The sequence below is a fragment of the Rhinolophus sinicus genome, chromosome 4, assembly GCF_057876585.1.
Source record: "Rhinolophus sinicus isolate RSI-liver-muscle chromosome 4, RSI-T2T, whole genome shotgun sequence".
Classification (NCBI taxonomy): Eukaryota; Metazoa; Chordata; class Mammalia; order Chiroptera; family Rhinolophidae; genus Rhinolophus; species Rhinolophus sinicus.
In genome coordinates this window covers 107597288-107620829 of record NC_142504.1, presented here as the reverse complement: position 1 = coordinate 107620829, position 23542 = coordinate 107597288, and the positions used below count along the sequence as shown (strand labels likewise).

Here is a 23542-nt window from a genome sequence, read left to right as displayed (position 1 = left end):
GGAACAAATGACAACTGAGCAAGTGGTGGAAGATGTAACTTTGCGTGTTTGAAGGCCCTTGTGTTTGGAACGCAGGCGAATGGAGACACCAGACAAAATTAGTGTGTATGAATGGACAGAACAAAGCTCACCTCCCAGCTCCCACAGATGGCAGAGGAAACTAGAAGCAATTAAGCCTAAATGGGCCACCCGATGCTCTTTGGTTTTCCTCGGTGATCAAGACGGATCCTTGTGTCGATTAGCCTTTCCCCCTAACGAAGAGGTTTTACAGACTTCACCCTGGCAGCAGGAAGGAGGCAAAGGCATCCTGTCAGGCACCCGGTAAATCCTCCTTATTAACTGTGCCAGAGTTGCATGGATAAGCCGGCTCACTGCTTATTTAAACAACAAACTGGAAACAGTCCTGCATGCCTTCCCATTGGCTGGGACATTTGTGTCTAGATCAATGACTCCGAGATCTCTACAGTCTGGTAAATGTTCAGGCTTTCTTTGAAATTTTCCATTTCCCTGACTCATAATAACCCATTGCCAAGCAGATTTCATTTCCTGCAGACGCATAAATAGGGAAATTGTTTTGAGCTATGATGTCACCTGGACCAGAGTAAGAAAGTTTGGGTCTAAGCTTAGGCTTTGCAGCTTGTTATCTGTGTAACCTTGGGGAAAATGAGGTCATCTCTCTGAACCTCAGTTTGTTCATCTGTAAAATGGGGGTGATAGAACTTACTACCCCACATAGTTACTCTGGGGATGAAGCAAGATAATAAAGCTTGTGAAAATGCTTCAAAAAGCTTTAAAATACATCATGTGTTAAAGAAATGCTTCACTGAACCTTGAATGTTCGTTAAATAGCTGTTAAATAGAAAGACTTTAAAGACTGTGAGGGATAATAAAAGAACTGCATCTGTTTATTTTTATTCTACATCCTCATAGCCCAGTTTAGATGCTCACCAGGAGATTCCAGTCGACTCTTGGCTAATGTCCCTGCCTTCTGGTCTATCCCTGCCGCCCATTTTTTATCCTCTTCACTGATGCAACTGTGCTCTTTCAAAAACCGCAGACCCCTGAGTCTGCCCCTCTCCTGATTAATGGATGCTCTCCAGGGCTAATAAAAGGTATGTCAGGATTTCTGCCCCTACATTGACTGGCCCCATTCATGGATTGGATTCCTCCTTTTATTACCCTTCCTCCCACTGTTCCTTCTTTCCTCTTTTCCCTCTACATACTTCTGTCACGTTCCCTATGAGAGATGTCGCTGTGATCCTGCTGTGTACTGTGTCCTCTGCTCCCAAACTTCACTGTGAAGAGTGGGGATGGGGCCACCCTGTATCTCACAGGGAGACATGCGTGGGCTCTGGCAGCAGTGTCTCTTACCACTAAGAGGCCAAGGTCACTGATCAGTCCCTGTTTAGCAAATAGTCTGTATTTACTAACAAGGACTTCTTTTAATAAATTATTTAAATATATACATATACATATGTGTGTGTGTATATATATATATATATAAAATGAACTTTCAGTAATTATATTGTTTCAAGAAAATATAATTACTAAAAGTTTTTTGAATAAACGGGTGCCACTGTGTTCATGTATACACATGTTACATATAACACTGGATATTAGCACACAGATGAATTATTCCTATCCCGGGTTTTCAGATGAGTCTAAGGCATGGAAAGGTTAAATAACATTCGTAGAACCGTACAAGTAGTTAATGGTGGTGCTGGGATTCAGGTCCAGGTCGTCTGAAAACCATAGATTTGGACAAAGAGAATTAAAGCTCTGAATGATGTGTACATAGGTGGTGTTAAGTGAAGAGCGTTATCATGTTTGTATATAGTAACCACTAAAATAGGGAAAGGGGTGAAGGAAACATGGGGAGAGGAACAAAATAAAAATGGGATGTTCACTCCAACATGGATGGACCTTGAAAACCTTCTGCTTAGTGACATAGGCCAGACATAGACAGACAAATATTGTATCATTCCACTTATACCAGGTATGTAGACTAGGCAAGTTCACAGAGACAGGAAGTGTAGAATAGAGGTCACCAGGGACTGGGGGGAGGGAGGAATGGGGGGCTAGTGTTTAATGGGTGCCTGGTTTCTGTGTGGGATGATGAAAAAGATTTGGAAATGGATAGTGGTGATGCTTGCACAACACTGTGAACGTACTCAATGCCATAAAATAGTTAAAATGGTAAATATTGTGTATGTTTTACCACAGTTTAAAACAAAAATAAAATAAATGGGGAGGAATGCCGTTTTATAATTCAGGACAACAGCTTCCTCCTCAGGCGGCCAAAGACACGTGAAGCGTGATTGAGGGCTCTGCCATTTGCTCTCAGCAAAGAGGGTTTAATTAATCATGGCCAACCCCTCTTCAACAGCTCTTACCAGCGTGGCCGCAGCTCAGGACAATTATTGTTGACAGAGCAAAATTATGAGCGGGGGAGGAATATCTTAAATTTCCTCTTCAAAATTAAAGAATTATGCAAAGTAAATGCACTATATCTTATCAGTTTAGTCAGGGTTAAATACATTCTGCGTACAGTAAAACTAGAGTTGTTTAAAATGCAAAGACTCCCAAGAAAGGAAAAGAAAGTACTTTTCTCAAGCTCCCCACTGTGCTGACCTGGGTCAGAGTTGCAAAGTACCAATCCAATTCAGCCAGAAACTGTTTTATTTGACCTGCAACCTTGTTTATCTTAATTGCAATATTAAAAAAAATCTGGCTCTTTCTTACAAATATCTGGAGTTGTAACTTTTCCAGGAACACAGGTCCCACTGTCCTACGTAGCAGGTGGTAGTGGCTGCCCATCTAGACTGGGCATGTGGCTCAAACCCAGATCTCTGTCTCCAAAGTTGTGCTCTTAACTACTGTGCCCTGTTGACATCTCTAAGTATGATAAATATCACAAGAGATGTAACTGAAAGGTGAGAGTGTAGAACTTAGGAGGTGGGAAATCAAGGAAGGCTTCTTGGAAGAAATGGCATTTGATCTGGGCCTAGATGAATTACTAGACTTCAAGGGGAGGGCATTTGAGGAGATTTTAATGTAAACAGGTATGGAGTCAAAAAGACATAGGGCATGCAAAAGGAGGACAAGAATTTTGTGTTTGGCAAGAATTGTTGGGTATAAAGAATGGAAATAAGTTAACTAAGAAAATTTGAGGTCAGATCACAGAGAGTCTTAAATGCCAGGCCAAGGAGTTTGAACTTTGTTGAAAAAAAAGCAATAGTAGCTAATGAAACTTTAGAGCAGAAAAGTAGAATGAGGAAAGGCTCTGTCTTAAAATGAGTAAACTGACCAACAGTGTAAAGAGTAGATTAGATTGGGGAGAGTTTGTCTGGTCAGGGAGATCAATTAGGAGCCCTGAAACGCCGTGTTAGTGGAATGAAAATGCGCAAAACGAGCAGTCATTGTAGGAGTAGAATTTGTAATGACTATGAGACGGGAGGGTCTGGGGATCGGGGAAAAAAGAGTAAGAGATAATTCAACCTAGTGAAAAGTCTAGATAATTCTTAATTTTCTTACAATTTATACTTTGTTTCTGCTTCTAACACTTCCCTTGGTTCCCCAGACAGGAGTCAACAAAGGAATTTTGGTGCAGACACTTTTTGTGATATTCACTGAATGCCAGTGGAACAAAGCTACTTAAATTATGAGATGTAAAGCTTCAAATCTCTTCTCCCAATGAAAATCTCATTAGTCTGCCATTTGAAAAGTAGCACAGTCAAATCTGACTTTGTTTAGCTTGTATGGTTTGATCCCTTTAAAGTGATAGTTTTTCAGGAGTGTGGCAGGAAGCCTGAAATTTCAATTAGATAAGCCAGAGGTTTACCTGTTGGAGGAGAGAAGGTATTATCTTCCTGTTGCTAGGTGATGGGTCTCTAAAGCAACAGTTCAGTCTTAAAGGATCAGAGCTCTTTTTTAAATTCCTTTTCTTTTGAAAACAAACATCAATTTAAAACGAACCCCCCCCCCCCATGCTGTGCCCTGGTTTTATAAGGAATAAAACAATCCACCAAACCTTCTGCTCTCCAAACTAGACAGCCCTAATGTACATGGATGACCAACCTTCACTGTGTCTGTGGGGTATGGATAAGAATGATGACCACTGAGATGAATGCTAGGATCCACTCTCACTGCTTTGTCTGCTTCGTTAAATCGCAATTCTATGGTTTATGTCCTATTTTTCTTCCCTTTAACGGACAGTGTGATAGTTACTCTTATGTGTCAACTTGGTAGAGCTATGGTGCCCAGTTCTTTGCTCAAACACTAGCCTAGGTGTTGCTGCAAAAGTATTTGTTTAGATGTGATTAACATTTAAATCAGCACATTTGAGTAGAGTAGCTATTGTCCATAATTTGGACCTCACCCAGTGAGTTGAAGCCTTAAGAGCAAAGACTAAGCCCTGAACCGCCCCCCCCACAAAGAAAAAGGAATTGTTCTCAAGAGCACAACATAAAACGCCTGCCTGAGTGACCAGTCTGCTGCTCTGTGGAGGTCTGACTGAAGACCGCAACGTCCATTTTTAACAGAACTCTCACCTGCAGCCTGTGCTACAGATTGCAGATTTGTGAGCTCCCACAATTGCAGGAGCCAGTTCCTTAAAATCTGCACTGCCTTCTCTCTCTCTCTCTCTCTCTCTCTCTCTCTCTCTCTCTTTATATATATATATATATATATATATATATATATATATATATATATATATATATATATATATATATATGCACACACACACTCACACACACACACACACACGCACACGCACACATATAAAATATCTATATCCATAGCCATATTTATACCTATCGGTCTGTTTCTCTGGAAAAACTGAGGCTTACATAGGCTAACTTGTTCAAGGTTACACAGGTAATAAGTAGTAAGTGGTGGAAGTAGACTTGAGGAAAGTCTGCTCTCCTAACCGCGTGATACACGACCTCCTGCACCAGTATAGGGAGACGCTCATGTATACAATGCCCAGACAGAAGAAAAGTTTTAATAAATGTTATCAAACTCTAAATGAGGAGGTGCAGCTGCTAGAAGAAACTCTCTGGCTTTCTCCTCCTGATTCCATGTGCTCTCGTCTCTGAGGGAAGAGCTCTGTGCTGAGTCAGCTCAGGACGTAGGATATTCTTCTCTCTTTCCCGAGCTTCTTTCTTGCCCTGGTTCCTATGAATTCCGACTCTCTAGAACCCATAAGTGGTTCTAACATAATTCAATCAGAGTTTTGGCCTAAGGAAGAGGAAGATAGTTTGGGTTTGAGTCCTGAGAGAGGTATTCACAACAGTATCACAAACATATTTCTCTTCTCCTAAAGATGTGGGAGTTTGGTCCTCATGGAGATTAAGGGTATACATGAAATTTATGAAGCCACTTTGCGATAGGCAAGCACAGTCCCAGAAGTGGAACTTAGTACATACAGTCCAGGGGGTGACAGAAGTGTGCACCTCCAGAGCCCAGAACTGCATGTAGGGTAGTGATGCAGCCAGGTGCCTCCTTCCCTGGGCTGCATTCACTGGGAACACCTAGACCTGAGTGGATATGGGGCCTGGGACCAAAGGGGGAACTTCTTTTATGAAATAGCAATTTCTGGGAGATTTTCACGTAAAAGCCGGTACCCTAGCAATGGGACATTGGAGTCGATTATTTGCATAAATGGCCACAATGATTCCCTTCTCTGCCCTTCAGTAGTCCCCTCCCACATGGACTCTGGGCTTAAGCACATGAGTTGCTTTGGTCAATGGTACACAGCCTCAGATGGGTTGAGCGTTGGGAGTTACTCTCCCATTTTTTTTAATTTTTATTTTTTTGAAACCCTGAGACCACCATGTGAAAGAATCTGGCTAGTCTATTAGAGTGGGTGAGAGTCCACATGGAGAAGAGAGGAGCCATCCCAGCTGGAGGACCCGAAACCAACCAGTCTGCCAGCCACTAGTCATGGGAGTGAGGTCTCCTCAGCAGTGGACCATAGCACATGAGAGTGCCCAACAGAGATCAGCTGAGCCTATCTAGAAGGAACTCCCAGCTGACTTACAGAATTGCGAGCTAAATAAAATGGTAGTTGTTTGAAGGTACTTCATTCCAGGCAAGTTTGTTATGCAGCATAAGCTAACTGATAGATACCAGTGCCCTTCAATGAACAAAGGTACTATTTCCTCCTAACAGGATTCTAAAATATGTCTATCAACTTAAATAGACCCAACATACCCATAAGCTATTAACCTTATAAATGAACTTGAATTTGTTGCTTTTCTATACTTTATATGATTTATGATCTATACTTCAGCAATTCAGTTGTTACAAGACACCAAATATCAAAGCATATTGACTTTCTATAAAGTCAAAATTCAACAATTAAGAGTATTTCATAGTTAATTTTAGAGTTGTTTGTATCTTGATGTCAGTACAATGAAAGGCCATACTGATGCCAATATTAATAACATGTAGAATTTACATAATACTTCACATTTCCAAAAATATCCAACTGTTGTTAATTAGACAATTTCAACAGTATTTGGATAAATGGAAGAGTATACATTCTAATATGTGCTGACCTAAAATAAAAAGGCCTTTCAAAGTGAGAGGCAAACAAGCGCTTATTGAGATCAATAAGAATAGCTATTCAGGAATCATTAATTCAGGCAGAAGCCCACATAATGTTCTAAACAGGAGACAAAAGCAATGGGCATTTATGAGAAAAGAAGAACAATTACATCAGTAGAAGGAAGGCATTTCTGTTGGTACAGAGAATATAACATAGTGATGTTAATTCTAAACTATGGTCTTCATTTTCATTCCAATAGTCATCATAACTACTTTCTTGTTATCTTTGCAAACAGTTCTTTGGGAAATAAGGTGGCTTATGCCCATTCCAATGGTTATTTTGCCCTGTGTTTAATATTCCAAGTTTTGAGGTATAAGACGTGCAAGGCAGTTCCTCTGGCCTGGCAGCTCTGGCTCCATTTTGAAGTGACTCCACTTATATTATTGTTTACACACGCCACCAGAAAGTAAACTCTGTAAGAGCAGTTTTATTGCCTGTTTGATTCATTGTTTATCCATAGCACCTAGAAACATAGTGAGTGTTCAATAGATACTTGTTGAATGAATGAATGAAAAGACTTGGTTAATTGTGTAGCTCCCTTTTGGGTACTGTAAAACATGTCTTCATATTTTCTATTTTTTATCAAAAGGATCACTGCCTTCACTCTACTTAATTATCTTTCCAGCATGACTACCATTGTTAAAAAATACACAAATAACTCCTTTTTAGAAGGAATATGTTAATTTTGCTTAAGGTCTACAAGTCATCAACCATTCTAAAGAGTTCTAGATTGCCACTGCCTGTACTGTATCTATGTAGATTCCTGTTAACAAGGAAGAGAGCCCTCCAAGACTTGTAATAGCCGCTGAGGCCATTTGTTATACAGTCTGAAGGTACAAACCATGATGGTGAACAGAGTTATCTTCATTTGAATGGATGCCAGTCACATTCTCAAGCGTGGGATGTTACATTAGGGAAAAGTATTGAGAAAAATCTGAAAGAGTTTGGTCTGTGGTTTGACCAGGAATTATTTGTTAAAAGACTGTTGAATTCCATCTGTGTAGGTAATGATTGCACTAAAGCTGAATTCTTAGCCCTGCCCGCACAGTTGAATCACTCTGAGTATTTAAAAGACATATAGTCTATGTAGTATGTGGGTATGTGGAGACTCTCCGAACTCTGTTCAGTTTTTCTGGAAGCCTAAAACTGCTCTAAAAAAATAAAGTCTGTTAATTAAAAAGAAAGGAAGGAAGGAAGGAAGGAAGGAAGGAAGGAAGGAAGGAAGGAAGGAAGGAAGGAAGGAAGGAAAGGAAGGAAGGAAGAAAGAAAGGTACCAACACACACACACACACACACACACACACACACACACACTCACACACACAAATACTGATGTACTGATGCCTGGTCCCCAGACCAAATAAATCAGAATTCCCGAGGCTGAGGCCCGGGCATCTGTATTTTTAGAAGTTCCCTAGAGGCCTCTAGTGTGTAGCTAGTTTTGTGAAGGATTGCCTTAAAGGTACTGCAGCTTTTCCGGCTAATGGAACTAGCGCCTTGATGGCAAGTGGGTAAAGCTTGGTTTCACTTTAAAATGTCTATTAGATGTTGAGTGGAAATGATGTATAGGGGTGTTACAGGTCCAGAATTGAGCTCATGTCTGGAAATAGGGAAGCACTATTAAGCCATGCATTCATCACTACTGTGCTTCCAATGCCAATTGTCTGAGAAAGCACTGTCGAAATCAGCGATCTCCTTATTTTTCTAGAGCCTCGGCTGCCTGTCTGTGCAAGATAATGGGCTTGAATTTAGCCACTATGAGCACAATGCGTTTGAGGAGACATTCCCCCTCCCCCCATATGTTTACAGTGAGATAGTCTGAGGGTTGGCTCAGGGTCCTAATTACCGTAATAACCACATCTTTCACAATAACTGCAGGCAGTATCCTAATTAATGAGCTCAATTCATCTGAAGAAGAGTCCACCTACTTGTGCAAGAGGGACGCGTATCCATCAACCCTCAGTGAGACATGGGGCCTGCAGAATGGGTTCTATTAATGCCATTTGATGCCTTTTATCAGAGGCTTTCAGAGCATTTTATAAACATTAACTCTCACTGCACTCTTGGGAAAGGTACTGATAACACGCTGGCTGAGTGAGAGAGCTGGGTTCACCCCTGGAGGCTTGTCAGCAGCTGGCTGGGGCCCTGGGATCCTTCAGGCTCTACTCACAGCCCAGGCTGGAGGGGGCCCGAAGAAGGAACAAGTAGTGGTTGGTAGATGGAGAGAACATGTAGAAAGTGGAGTTTCTGGTCCAAGTTCTGACTCACACCAGGACGTGAGGCAAATCTCAGATTTCAGCGTCTCCATTGAGAAATAAGAATGCTGCCTCTTCCCGGTTTGAAAAAACTGTTCAAGATGGGTGTTCCATCTCTTTTTGGGCCTCTGCTTGCTCCTTCAAGCCCTGGACTGTGGTCCCCCGACCCGCGCTGCAATCCAGTAGTATCACAATCAAGAGTAACAGTTAGCCCAGCCGGAGCTGAAATTCTAGCTGGGAGACCTTAGGCTGATTACTGCACTTCCCTGGGCTGCAGTCTCCCCATGCCCCACATGGCTCCAAGTAGTTACAGTATTACTCGTCACAGAGGTCTGGTGTGGAAATGAAGTTAAAGGAGGAATAGGGTCTTCATTGGGATTCTGCTTGTACTTTTATATACTATGTGAGCTGCTTCAGACAGTGTCCAGGATGTAGTTCTCATGAAATTTGACTATTACTGTGAGGGTTTCCCCTAACGCTTGGTGTAAGACTGGAGTAGGTAGATCAATTAGGAGACTTAGGAAATCCAGCCAAGATGGCATGAAGGCCTAGTTGGGAGAACTGGTTGAACCTCAGAGCCATTTAGGATATAGTGTATTGGTTAGGCTGCCATTTAAATCTGTGCTGGAGGTTTTGGAGGCCTGCCTCCCGTTTGGCTCCTGTTTCTATCCCATCCCGGGATTTTCCATTGTTTTTGTTTCCTAGGGCTGCTATAACAAAGCGCCACAAACTGGGTGGCTTAAAACAACAGAAATGTATTTTCTCACAGTTCTAGAGGCCAAAAGTCTGAAATGAAGGCTTCCTCTGAGGTTTTAAGGAAGAATCTGTTCCATGTTTCCCTCTTAGCTTCTGGTAGTTTCTGGCAAATCTTGGTGGTCCTTAACTTGTAGACACATCACTCGAATCTCTGCCTCTGTCTTCACTTGGCATTCTTCCCTGTGTCTCTGTATCCAAATTTCTCTCTTCTTACAAGGACACCAGTCATTGACTAGGACACACTCTACTCCAATATGACATCATCTGAACTTGATTACATCTGTGAACCCCCTTTTCCAAATAAGGTCACATTCATAGGTACCAAGGGTTAGGACTCGAACATATCTTTTGGGGACACAGTTCAATCTACACCACCCTTTAAGAGGTTTCAGTCACAGCAAAGATGATTCACTAGTCAACAGTGTTTCATGAATTTTATTGCCATCACTCCCTGTATGGCTTCATTGCTCCAAGTAGTCTGGGAAGCAGGAGCTTGGAGGGTAGGATGAGGGAACTTCTAGCTTGAAGTGAGTGAGCCAAGGGTTTGAGCTTCAAGGGGCCCTGAAAATCTGAGTCAGCCTCCAACAGGGTTTGGAAAAGGAGACAGCGACTGTCTCAACCAGCCCTTCCCGGCAAACTCCAGCGGACTGCCTCCTTGCTACTTATCAGGGCTCTGGGGCATGGCAACTGATGCCTTACCATTAACAACAGATGTTGTTCCTGAGGCTTCTAGAAGTAACTGGTCACATTTGCCAATGTTAAATACACACTTTTACAAGAAATACAATCCAAGTGCTTCAAAAGCAGACTTTAAAGAGCATACGCGACACCAGGTTACTACATCATTCCCAAACATTTATTACCAGTGATTGTCAATCATCTGAATATTCAAATTCTTTTTCCCAGTTCACAGGTAATACTGCCGATAAAACATTTCCTTTGACGCACTGGTAAGCTTCTCAATGGCCTCTTGGATGAGCAGAGCATCATAAAGCTTCTTCTCAGGAGCACCGGCCTAACCTGGGGATTTTCCAATTTCCCTTTAGGTCTAAGTAAATCGACATGATTATAACTGATGGGAAATAGGCATGAGAGAGAGGGAGAAGTAAAAGATAATGTGAATTATTTGGTTTGGAATTTAATAGTAATTCTGTCATTTCAACAAATAGCACATTGGAGGAGGAGTTGGTGTGTGTGTGTGGGGGGAGGGGCCAAAATGAGTTCAAGTTTGAACCATAGTTTCTAGGTAGTTTCACAGTAAACATTTTTGCCACAAGCAAATGTGCTTCCGGCATTTTAGCTGCATAACTAATTGGCTATAAAAGATAAAAGAATGGAAAACAAAAGAGGGACATTAAAGAGGACATAACAGAATATGGAAAGATTAATAAAAAGACTGTTGCAAAAATGAAAACACATCATCTTAGCAGTTTTTCATAGTATTACACTTTTGTTTCTTTTTTTTTTTTTTTTGCTTGTTGGTTTGTCTCCTCGTTTGGCATTGCACTTTTTTTCCCCCTAAAATTTCCTCCTTCATTAAGAGAGGTATCAATTTCCAACTGACAAAACTTATAATCAATGCTCTTGAAGACTCGTGAATCAGTAGCCGCCTCTTCTATTTGCCATAGCTTGGGACACTTGGGGATTTGGTGGGTGGGAGGGGTGACGATGCTCATGATGGACTTGCAAACTGCTATGTGGTCATTTCCTAGTACCGTGTGCAGTCTGGCTTTATACGTAGTGATGATCACCCACTATGTTAAGGCCACCATGTCTACTCGTCGCTGTATAGACCATTATGACGGCTAAGATTTACATAACATGAAAAGGGGAGTACTGCAAGAAAGGAGTACAGTGGGGAAAGGAAACCAGACTGACAAAAAACTGTAAGTCTGCCAAATGTAAGCCAACATGTCAGGCTGTTATTTTATCTTTTATGGCAAAATTGCCTTAACGCCAATTAGTTATATGGTGGAAGTGTTTGCGGCAAACATCAGAGCAGCAGAAGTGTTTATGGTGAAGTCTCTGGACTTGAGTTTGAACATGCTGGGTTTGCAATGTTTGTGGGACCTTCAAGTGGAGATGTCCAGAAGGCTAGTGATGCGAGTGTAAAGTTCTGGATTGAGAGCTCCTACTGTAGATGCTGACTTGGGCATTGTCAGCATACGGTGGTAACTGAGGCCAAAGCGTGTATGCAGTCACTCAGAAAGTGTGCAGAGTGAGAACAAAAGAGAAGCCAGGATGGAAAGGGTGGGGAGCACTTATGCACACAGGAAGACTGGCCGTGAAGGAGCCTCAAGTGGGGAGGGAGGAGTGAGACCGAGAGGGAGCAGACAAATCGGGAGTGTGGTGAGACAGAAACAATTTAAAGGAGGAGGAGGATGTCAGTGATAAACTGCTGCCTGGTGGTCCATCCAGGTAGGGACTAAAACACATGCATTGAATTTTAGAAGAAGGGAGCCTTGGACTCTTTATACTTAGCAGTGTACAGGTTAGTTCTGACTTCCCTGTGGGTGAGAAGCATCTCATCTATGGGTTCGATTATAAAGTCTTTGCAGGCAGGTTGTATAGCTCTTAACACCTTCCCTGAATTCTCCTCTGAGAGAGATGGTGAGCCTTGATGCGGACAAATGTCTCCTTGAATAATGTGAAATAGGTTGGTTTACTCTAAACAAGCAAGTACTAGGCAAATGTTGAGGCTGGCAAGGATCATTGAGTCCTAACTCAGGCCAGAAAGGTGAAGAAACTTGCTTAAAAGCACACAATTATTTACTGGCCGAGCTGGGACTGGAACCTAGAACTCTTGACTTTTGGACCAATGCTTTTCTCCTTATATGCGATGGATGAATGTTTTGCTGGCGAGACCAGCAATTTCAGGCTGAATTTGCTTCAACGTAAAGGGGCAATCTGCAACTCCGATTGCTCTTTGTGTCCTACACTCTCCAGCCATCTGAGTATCTCCAGCTCTAGCTTATTGTCATGTACACCATCTTTCAGAGAATGAGAAGCGTAGTATTGAAAGGGACTCTAGAGATCCTCCATCTTCTTCTTGGACACGTCCATCACTGGGCTGCTCATGGTCCCAAAGAAGCAGATAAACCTGCTCGGCCACCATATTAATAATATTACGTTAGTTATCAACTAGGCTTAACTGAGAAAGTCTCACGGGACTTATTTTAGGAATGTAGTGAGCAGTACTAGTCAGATTAAGAGATAACTAGATGGTCAGAATGGGTTTTAATTATTCATATGATGACGACCAGTTGCCAATATTTCCAGGTTAAGCTTACCACTGTTTGAGGCCAAGTTGCTGCTCAAGGAACATAGAGCTCATCTATCACCACCTCCTCTCACAGATGCTGCGTGTTAAGAATTTCGCAGCTGACTAAGCAAACATGGGCGACCATAACAGGTCATTATGTTTGCTCAATGATTTGTTAATATTATATGATAATAGAAGTCTTTGTTAGAATTATGGATACAAGAAAAGAAGCAAAATCAAATACAAACTTCTGGAAGTATTTAATGCTATGTCAGCATTTGACTGAATTCCTTTGAATTATGATTCTGCTTATTTTTATATTGTGTCCTTTTCCATAACTCACGTTTGACGTTTTCCAGCATCCTCAATCTTGAATGTACCTTCTCTACTTTAAAACAGATCCACATCTGAGTCATTACTATTCCTTTTCTAAAGTTGCTTTGTAAATTGTATAATTAAGCGAAGTTTTCCAGTCCCCCCTCCCATGAAAAAAAACTATCAATACTGCTATTCCCTAGGAAAAAGACTCCCTGCTATAAGGTAACAAAGTCAGCATTCTTTATTAGAGGGATGAAATAGTTTTATCTTGCATTAGTTAATAATGAGTAATCTTTCTTTGAATGCTTTATTTCCAATCTCCTCTCCACCAAATTACCATAAAATCTTGGCTTTCCTGTGGAAAAGTGTCAAAATTCAGCTGTTGATGACACTGCCCCTCAAATTATAGCCACAAGTTCTGATTTTGTTACCCATAAATTTGATGCTACAAATTATAGGTAGACAATAATTCATTTGTAGAAATTGTTGTCATAAAGTGACTGTCATAAAGCAAGCTATATTTTCCCATGGGAACCATATTATAATCGGGGATTACATTTCTGATCCAGAATGCAATATCAAGTAAATAATGGATATGCGAAATATGTGCTATAAAATCAAATATACAGAACTATTAACCTCTTCAATTAATTAAAATAGTAATGCCTATAAATTGGACATAAATGCACTGTGCATTTTATACAACTGGCTTCCAATGGGCTATAAAATGCACAAATAGCACATAAAAATTATAAATGGCCAAATCAAACATGTGACCTAAAATAGAGGCAGAAATTCATTTTAAAGCATAAATTAACAATATTTCTATGTGTGTTGTTAGGCTACGGAAAGCAGTGTCTCAGAGGGAATAATTCCATTACAAAGTTCCTAAGGTTATTTCAGAGAGTGAGTCTCAGTTTGTGTGAATAGTGCTGTTAGCAGCAGGGCTGGATGGGAAGAGAACAGGACCGGGATTCAGGCCATTTGACCAAACCCCGTTGCTTCCTGTGAGTTAGACAATGTACAATGTGCAGGTTTACTCCCAGCTGAGGTCTTGAGACTTCAACCCCTTTAGCTAATGAATGAGCTGTCGGAGTAATGACCTCCAGCTCTAAACCTCTCTGATTCCATAACCTAAAAGAGCTTTTGAGGATTTGTGTAGCCAGGTTTCTTATAAAGCTGTCTAAAGATGTTTAGACTAATACCTTTTATATTTTCCTAGCTAGATTCATATTTAGCAAAGCAGAGGGATCAAAGGTCATTCTATCCAGATTAGGGATGTCTGAGAATATTCTAATAGTCTATTTGGGTGGGAATGGATATGGGAAGAGGTTGAGGAGTATAAGTAGTATCTTCCTGAAAGGTTTACTTAAGATGAGCAAAGAAGCACAATCTACCTCCCCTTTACCTTTTGCATCTTCTTGATTTAGAGCTCCGTGTACAACTGCTTAAGATCAAACCACATAAATGTCACTGGAAAACCATAAGCCATCTATGGACTGATGTTTGTGTTCCTCCAAAAGTCATACACTGAAGCCCAGTACCCAAGGTGGTGATATTAGGAGGTGGGACCTTTGGGAGGTGACAGGGTCATGAGGGTGGTGCCCTAATGAATGGGATCAGTGCCCTTATGAGAAGAGACTTGAGAGAGGTGAGCAGTCTCTGCTCTCTGCCACATGAGGACACAGCGAGAAGATAGCCATCTGCACACCAGGTAGACGGCCTTCATCAGACACAAGATCTGCTGGCACCTTGATCTTGGACTTCCCAGCCTCCTGAACTTTGAGAAGTAAATTTCTGTTGGTTAAGCCACAGCTCTAAGGAATATGAGTAAATGGTCAAAAATTACAAAATGACAAGGAAACAAAGCCCAACAAATGCAAGCTAGCAGAAGTAACAGATAGTCGAAGCAGGTATAAAACTACTTCAGATGTTAGAATGATCAGATACAGAAAATAAATTGACTGAATGTTTAAAGACATAAAAGAATGGACTGAAAACATGCACAAACAGCAAGAAATTTAAAATAAAAAAGAACCCATAGAACCTTAGAAATGAAAGTCCTTGTAATCGAGAAATTCATGTTTCAAAGCAGAGTAATCACAACTGAAGAGAGAATTATGAACTGGAAGAAAGATTCAAAGAAATGATCTAGAATACAGCAGAGAGAAACAAAGAGATTGAAAATATTTAAAAGAAGTTGAGATACATGGAAGCTAAAGTGAGAAGTTCTAATATTTCCTCCAAATTCCAGAAAGGGAGGTGAAAAAAATAGGAGGGGGGGAACAGAGGAAATATATAAAACGATAATGCCTGAGAATATTTCATGGCAGATTGCTTTTAAGAGAGGAGCAACCCAAGATGGAAGCCACAGTTTTTTTGTAACCTAGTTGCAAAAGTAATATCCTATCAATTTTGTAGTAGTGGATTCATTAGAAGCAAGTCATTAAGTCCAGTCCCTTCCACAAGGGTGTGACTACCAGGAGGTGGGGGACATTGAAGGCCTTCTTAGAGGCTGCCTACATCAGTCATCAGTGAAATGCAAATTAAAACCAAAATGAGATCCCACTGCAGATCCATTAGAATGGCTAAAATTAAAAAAAAAAATGACAATAGCAATGTTCACAAAAATGTGGGGCAACTGGAATTGCTGGTGGGAGTATAAGATGGTACCAACGTTTATTTAAAAAAGCAAAGCATATTAAAGCATTAGACTATGGTGACTCTCCTAACTTCTATATTGATAATTTGTCCTACATCCGAATACTAAATCTAAAGGTTAACCATTGTTAGGTTAAAATTGATCTCTGATAACAGAATCATACATGCTGACTCTTGAATATTGGAAAAATACAGAAAGTGTTGAAAAGAAAATAAAAGTTAGCCACGATCCTAAAAAACAAAAAAACAAAACAAAGCAAAAAAGCCAAGCAAACAAAAATAAAATCTTTCAAATAATCGCCAAGGCTAGCAATATATTGAAAAGCCTTGACTGATAAGGAGATTGATGTACCATTTATGTATTAATCTGTTGTTGGCATTTCACACATACATCATTTTATTAAATTCTTTCAGTGATCCTTTGAGATATGTCTTATTACTGTATTTTCTAGAACATGAATATTAAATCTTAGAGAGGTTAAGTAACTTGATCAAGTTAAGTAGCAAATGATGGAATGGGAATTCAAACCCAACTCTCTTGTTTCACACTTGTGTTCCAAAATTGTGTTAAAGGCTAACTCAGGTGGAGAAAATTGAAATACAGTTGTCCTTCAGGCAGATACCTCTTTTCCACCAACACGTATAGACACTGTCACTGCAGCCACTGCACAGGGCACATTACCAAGGGAGAGAAAACAGGGTTAAGGAAAATGGAGGCCACTTTCAGTCCAAAAAGACATGTGCAGCCTCAACAAGAGGAGAACCTGTGGCCAAAACGAATAGAATAGAGCATGGTCTGTGAGTAAGCAAGTGGACATACAACGAAAGGGTCATGCAAGATTTCCAAGGTGCGTGACATTGGTGAGTAATGCTGTTAACGTGGTATGAGGTGGCAGAGCCCGTCCCCAGCAAAACCCAGCTGACACTGCAAAGGGACAGACTACAAATCCTGCTTGCTGTCCTGAAAGGCTGCTCTCCACAGATAAGGCTGTTCATCAATGCAGGCGTTCCCCCGTCCCCCCACTCTCAGACAAAGATAATTAACATTACTCATTTAGAAGAAAAGCTGTCTTCAGAATTTAATCTCTCAATAGTGAGCTGGGATAAAAACAATTTAGCAGAGGTGATTTAGGGCATAAGAATTCAGCAAGAAGCAGAGATTTCTGATGTGGCATGCTTTGCTAGAAACTTGGCAAATGCTTTTTTCTTTGGGCAGGCCTTATTCTGTATTGTTGTCAGAAGTCTGCATTTTCCACTTTCCTTTCTCTCTGTGGCCCATTTTGCTTCCAATCACTGCCTCTTTTAAACTGACTCTGCCGCTGAGGAGTTGGAGGTGTGACATTTCACAAAACTGTGGCCTGAACACACGTATGTTTTGAAACGAGACTTGTGAAATATTCAGTGTCAGTGAAGTCTGCCAAGCCGCCAGTCGTGGACGTTATCCCCGGTGGTAAAACCTCAGGCTTTATTATGGTTAGCCGAATTCCTGGGCTCTCACATCTACTGTCTCCTGAAATTTCCTTGAAAATAAAATGCCAATGAATCCTCCAGACCCGAGGTGGCAGCTCGGTGACATTCTCAGTTTTTCAGCTTATAAGTCTCACTCTCCAAGTTCTGCTGCCGTCCAAAAACCCATTTAAAACTTGGTTCCCTTGCCATGATCCTCCAGCAGAAAACATTGCTTCACTCTATTCTTCACACCATGTAATTGAACTTTCTGGATGAGAAGTTCCACCTCAGACATTTAGCCGAGGTTTTCACAGTCAATAAATGAATAAATTAAGCAGCTCCCCGACAGCTGTGGTTCCTGAGAATAAGAATTATGTTGCCTCATCATCTGACTCCATTTCCCACCTCTCCATTTTAAGGTTGAGGTGAATTTGATGGATAGATAGTTTCCTTTTTCCCTATTAGAATTTGAACGTTTATCTTTATATGTAATCAACCAAAAATAATTTCCTCTAGTAGCAATTTCCATACTTAGAGAATTTAAAGTTACAATCCAACTGAAATGTGGGGGTTTCTCATTTCCAGACCTTCATTTTTTGTGTGTGATAAAATAGACATCACATAAAATTTTCAATTTTTAAAAATTATTTTAATAGTTTAAATTTAAAAATTTAATTACTTCAGTTATTTCTAAGCATATAATTCTGTGGCATTATACACATTTATAGTGTTTTGCAAGCATCACCAGTATCTATTTCCAGAATTTTTTCTTCATCCCAAACAGAAACTCTATACCCATTAAGCAATAATTCTTCACTACTTTCTCCTATTAGTCCCTGGTAGTCACCATTCTATTTTCTGTCTCTATGAATTTGACTATTCTAGGTACCTCACATAAGTGGAATCATATAATATTTGTCCTTCTGTGTCTGGAATATTTCAATTAGCACAATGTTTTCAAGGTTCATCCATGTGGTCATATGTGTCAAAATTTTATTCCTTTTTATGGATGAATAATAATCCATTGTACATATAAACCACATTTTATTTATCCATTCATCTGTTAATGGGCACTTAGGTTGTTTCTACTCTTTGGCTCTTGTGAATAATTGCTGTACAGATATGTTTGACTCTCTGCTTTCAGTTTTTTTGGGTATATACTTAGGAGTGTAATTGCTGCATCGGATGGTGATTCTGTTTAACTTTTTGAGGAACCCGCCCCTCATTTTTAAAGGATTTTAAAGGATTGGAAAAGACCAATTGTTTTGTCAAGATCATATTTACTAAGAAGGTTTGATTACCATAATTATATTTTTTACATATACCTTAAAGTATATCTTAAGACCTGCTAGAGAGCTAACTTATCTTTGGATTCCCATTAAACTAGCAGTGCCTAGGCGTGATCAACTTTCAAAAAATGTAATAGGTCTTTGTACATCAACATTTAAAAATGGGCTCTCTCAAAGACTCAGAACAAAATAATAGATAGGAAGTACCCTCATGTTTCAAAGTGGGGTGCTAGACCACCTTTGCAGGACTTGGAAGTGAGGTCTCTATAAGCCTATCTTGTTCCCTTAAGTGTTCAAAAGGATTGGGGTTGAAGACATTGGGAGAATTTCTATGGATGAGTTTGTTGACATGCTATGGCGTTTTCCGTTCGCTGAAGTGATACGCTTGTGAGAAGGCTGGGTTTCTGCTGATGGCAAGGCAGAGGTACCCTATAGACTAAACATAGGCCACTGAGAGAAGAGCTCATGCAAGGTGGCATCCTGCCGGGAAGAAGCTGGAGGTGCTCTTTTGGATGCAGAAGCTGATAGGAATGTCACAGGAAGACAGCTCAGGGGAGCCTTTGCCTTTTCAGTCAAGAGAGCTGCAGGTGGGTTTTTGTACTAGGTGCCCCATGAGAGCAAGTCAGCAAGGAATCATCCATAGTCACGGAACACTTGAGCAGCTCTTGATGGTAGAGGCCAAGTAAGCTTTTCCGGGGCTTCTCCTTTGCCCCAGTGGCTGGCCCCCAAGTCCTACCTTCAAGCTTCAACCCTGAAGGATTCATATATCTAGGCTGCCCAGCTATGGGAGAGGAAGGGAAACACGGGGGAACTGGGAAGAAGTCAGCCCTGCAACCCCTGTCCCCCTCAGGCTTTCAGCCAGGAGCAGAGTGAATTTGTGGAGGTGAGAACTTTCAATGGAGCTCAGTTTTATTTATTACATCGGAGAGGAATTCTAGCTACTGAATGGAGGCTGTCCTTGGTCTTAAAAGTGATTGGAGAACTTTTTCTTATCCAAGGGTTCCTGATACAGATGTGGTAACAAGCCCCTAAGGGTTCATCCAAGAGGGTATGGGATAGAAACAGCTCAAATGGAAAGAATAGAGTCGTTTTCTGCCAGTATCCTATTGAGTTACTCTTTTTTCTTTTCTTTTCCAGTTACTCTTTTTCAAGACTTAATTTAAAGTACATTAAAATAAGTTTTTGTTTCAAGACAATTATCCATCATAAGTTTACTCAGGCTAAAAAAAACCTGTTAAATATATTTGCTTCTGATTCTAACTTAATTGACTGGGTGTGGTAACCCTGCATGTTTTAGGAAAGTAAGAATACTTTTAGCTATCTAGCATCCAGTATCTATTTTAGTGATAGTACTTCAGTTCCCTTGGGGGAATTATTTCCTCCCCATTTAATGGAGTTTGGTGAGGCTGTTACTCAACATATCCTGTCTTCCCCTAGCTGGGATCATGGACCAAGCTATCCTGGAGTTTACATTTTGAGGGGAATGAGAAAAAGTCTGAAAATACTTGGCACCCATAGTTTCCAGAGGCAGCACCCTGGTAAGATTATAAATAGCGATCTAAACTCTCTGACCACCACCCCTGCCATAGATCCAAGTTTCTAGGTCTGGATTTCCAGTAACTGTGCCATCAGGTATCCCACCAATCCATTGTTGTAATCGTAGTATCTACTGCTTGTAACCAAAGGAGACTAATTTGTGCTGATCAGAGGCTGATATACATTTACTTATGTCACTGATGAATGCAAAGACCAAAATAAGTTTTTATTTAGTATATGTAATTTGGTATGGAGATACTTTTAAAATGGACATTGATGGGTGTGGGTGCTATAAATGGTAAATGGGGTAGTGGCAGGCTCTGGAGAAACAATAACTAATAAGACAGCTATGTCCCTGGTCCCTTGAGGCTTATAGTGCAATGGGGCCTGCATAGCCGTGAATAGCTCCTGTTTCATTGGCTAGTAATTGACTATGACAGGGAAACAAACAGGTGCTATGAGAACACAGAAGAAGGCAGGGAGGGCTTTCTGGGGCAAAGCGGACCTGTAGGATAAGAAGTGGGAGTGATTGGGCAAAGTGGAGCGGGGGTGACAACAGCAGTTATGATGGGTAGGAAAGAGTTTTCCAGGTAGGGAGAAAGAAATTCAAAGTCTGGTAGATCTAAAAGTGCCCAGTGCCTCCAAAAACTTGAAGGAAGATGTATCTGTTACTTGGTTCTGGAAATTTGTAAGACAAGAGACTGACTGTTGACATCGAATGAAAGGGTGGTAGATGCACAATGCTTTAGCCTTGCAGAATGAGTCTCTCTCTAGTACCGGGAATTGTGGAAGCCTGGACAACTTAGTGAGAATAAGGAATTATTCCTTTGTGAGTTGGGCTGGAGGAAACACTTCAAAGACCTATATTCACTGACCATTTTAATCTACACTTTAAAATGTTTCTGCCAGGCTGAGTACAACCAGAAGGAGAAAGTACTACATTTATCCCTGGAATGATAGAGCCAGCCCTTTTGTTTCAATTCAATAAGTTTGGATAAGATCAGAATAATAATCTGACGATGTATGTGCACAGTTCCCCAGATAGAAAATGGCAGGACCTGGGACCCTGTGACACTAGCTGGTGATTCTACTCCCTGCCTTGCGCAACGCGGGGGACAGAACAAGGAAAAGGAACAAACAGATGGCATCATGGCTCCCAAATTTCTCGCCTCTATAGATTCCTTTGGAAATCCAAGAGTTGAAAAGCTCAAGGTGGGAACCACTGAACAAGTTGTGTCTTATAAATACTGAGACGCTCTATGATCTATTTTGGGGATGCCATGTAGAACTAATGAAATGGAAGATCTGAATGTTTTGCGACAAACTGACCAGTCCCCGCAAATACTTATTGAGCAGTGCCACATGACCAGCACTGTGTTTGACACTCCGGGGGTGTAAAGATGCGTAACACATTTTCCTTGTGCTCAAGTAGCTTATCTCATCGAAGGTCGGTTGAGACCATTGCCAGATCGCTTTAATTCTCTTGGACAAATTGTGTACTGTCTAATGACATGCATTGCCCCTAAGTAAAAGGCACACATGATCAGCTTATATAAGAATGCATGGAATAAGCTAATCATTCATGAGATGGCATAAACCCGTGTTATGCCATTATAAGAAGGATTCAAGAGGAGGCTTGATGATCTTAATCTCACTGAAGTCTCCTTACAGCCTTGCAAAGTATACGTGAATGACCCCATTCTACAGAGATAGAAACTGAGGCAAGGTTAGGAGGCTGCCTACAGTTCTATGGCCAGTAAAAGCAGGGCGAGATTGGGAACCTGTGCCTCTGGTCTCCCGTCCACACTGTTACTTGGTGCTTCCCACAGAAGGATTCTCGTCAGACCCTTGCAGTGCTTCCGCAGTGCTTCTAAAGGGACCATTGCGATCATTTGATTAAGTGATGAGCATATAGATTAGAGAAGCTTCTTTTGCATCTTTATTTGTCTATTCTACGTGAAATGGCCAGATTTTGGTCTGAATTTTCACAGGAAAAACAGGGCTTTTGTGTACTTGTGGGTCTTTTGCTCCATTAAATCACCACTCTGTGACCCTAAAAAGTCATAGTGGGCTATAATCATTTATTGTATTTGAGGAAGGAAAAAAACTAATACTCGCTGAGTGATAAGTATGGTGCGGTGTGGGTATTTAGATGATATATATACTCTACTTCAGTGATCCCTATTTTTCAACTCTTCTGGGCCACACTTCATGTTACAGAATCTGACAGCTGTCAGCCCCATAGCAGTAGGAGGCTGCTAGAATATAGCACAGGAACAATAGTTTTTTGTTGTGTGTGTGTGTGTTTTAATTGAGTTCCTGAGTGCCACAAACTATGATAGTGAATTCCTTGGACACTTAAGGTTCATAGAATTCCTAGGTAGTTGTTATTATCTTTATTTTCAGGTGACAAAATAAAGTTCAAGGAGATGAGGTAACTTCTTTACATTCCCACAGTTAGCAAATGGCAGATCTGGGCGTCCCTGGTACTCCCCAGATTTCAGTCACTGCTCCGCTTAAGAAGATGTGAAAGAAAGCATCCAGGTCTAGAACGGCCAAGGGAACAGATGGTTATTATGGGCCAAATGATTGTGTCCCCCCCCCAAAATATGTATGTTGAAATTCTAACCTGCAGTGTGATGGTATTAGGTGGTAGGGCCTTTGGGAAGTGGTTAGATCGTGAAGGTGGAGCCCTCACATATGCGATGAATGCCCGTATATGAGAGACTCCAGAGAGCTCGCTCACTCCTTCTGCCACAAGAGGACACAACGAAAAGAAGGCCATCTGTAGACCAGGAAGCGGGCTCTCACCAGACACCCAATGTGTTTGCTAGTGCTTTGATCTTAGATTTCAGCCACCCAGTCAGTGGTATTTTTGTTATAGCAGCCCGAACGAACTAAGACAATGGTGGTGTAAGTGATAAATATTTGTTGAACATAAACATAATTTTCTGTCATTTATTGCCCTGTCCCAAGCAGACTTCTGAGCTCTTTTTCCAAAGGGACTGGTTACCTTTGATAATGTACCCCGACTGTTGCTTCCCTCTGCCCCTCCCAGAGTCCTCTCCTCCGTTTGTTAGATGGTCCTTTGTACCCTCAGCAGAGGGTTTCCTTTAGAGACTTCCAGGGTCTTCCCTACCATGACCCTTACACTAGTTACTTAAATTTTCCTTTTATTCTCCCTGCATCTACTCTATGTTAGGCCCTCAAGAAGCTCATGGTCAAGTGAAAGTGACAGGCACCTGCACAATTCACTGTAATTCACTTAGGATGGTACGTTCAGTCACAGATTTAGTACTCGTGTATTATTAGGAACCGCTGAATCTCTATTATTAGGAACCAGTAGAATCTCTCTTGACTATAGGACAGAACCCCAAACTAGTATTTTTAGCATCCTTGATTG

General features: G+C 41.0%; 1 protein-coding gene across 1 annotated transcript in view; it reads left to right on the top strand.

Moving 5' to 3' along the window:
- Positions 1 to 887: 887 nt before the first annotated feature.
- The window catches only part of LOC109446175 (uncharacterized), a 797309-nt gene continuing 774654 nt past the window's right edge, over positions 888 to 23542 (top strand). Inside the window, exon 1 of the mRNA XM_088798027.1 lies at positions 888 to 1112. The gene's annotated coding sequence lies outside the window, so the exon portion shown is untranslated. The remainder of the gene's footprint in view (positions 1113 to 23542) is intronic.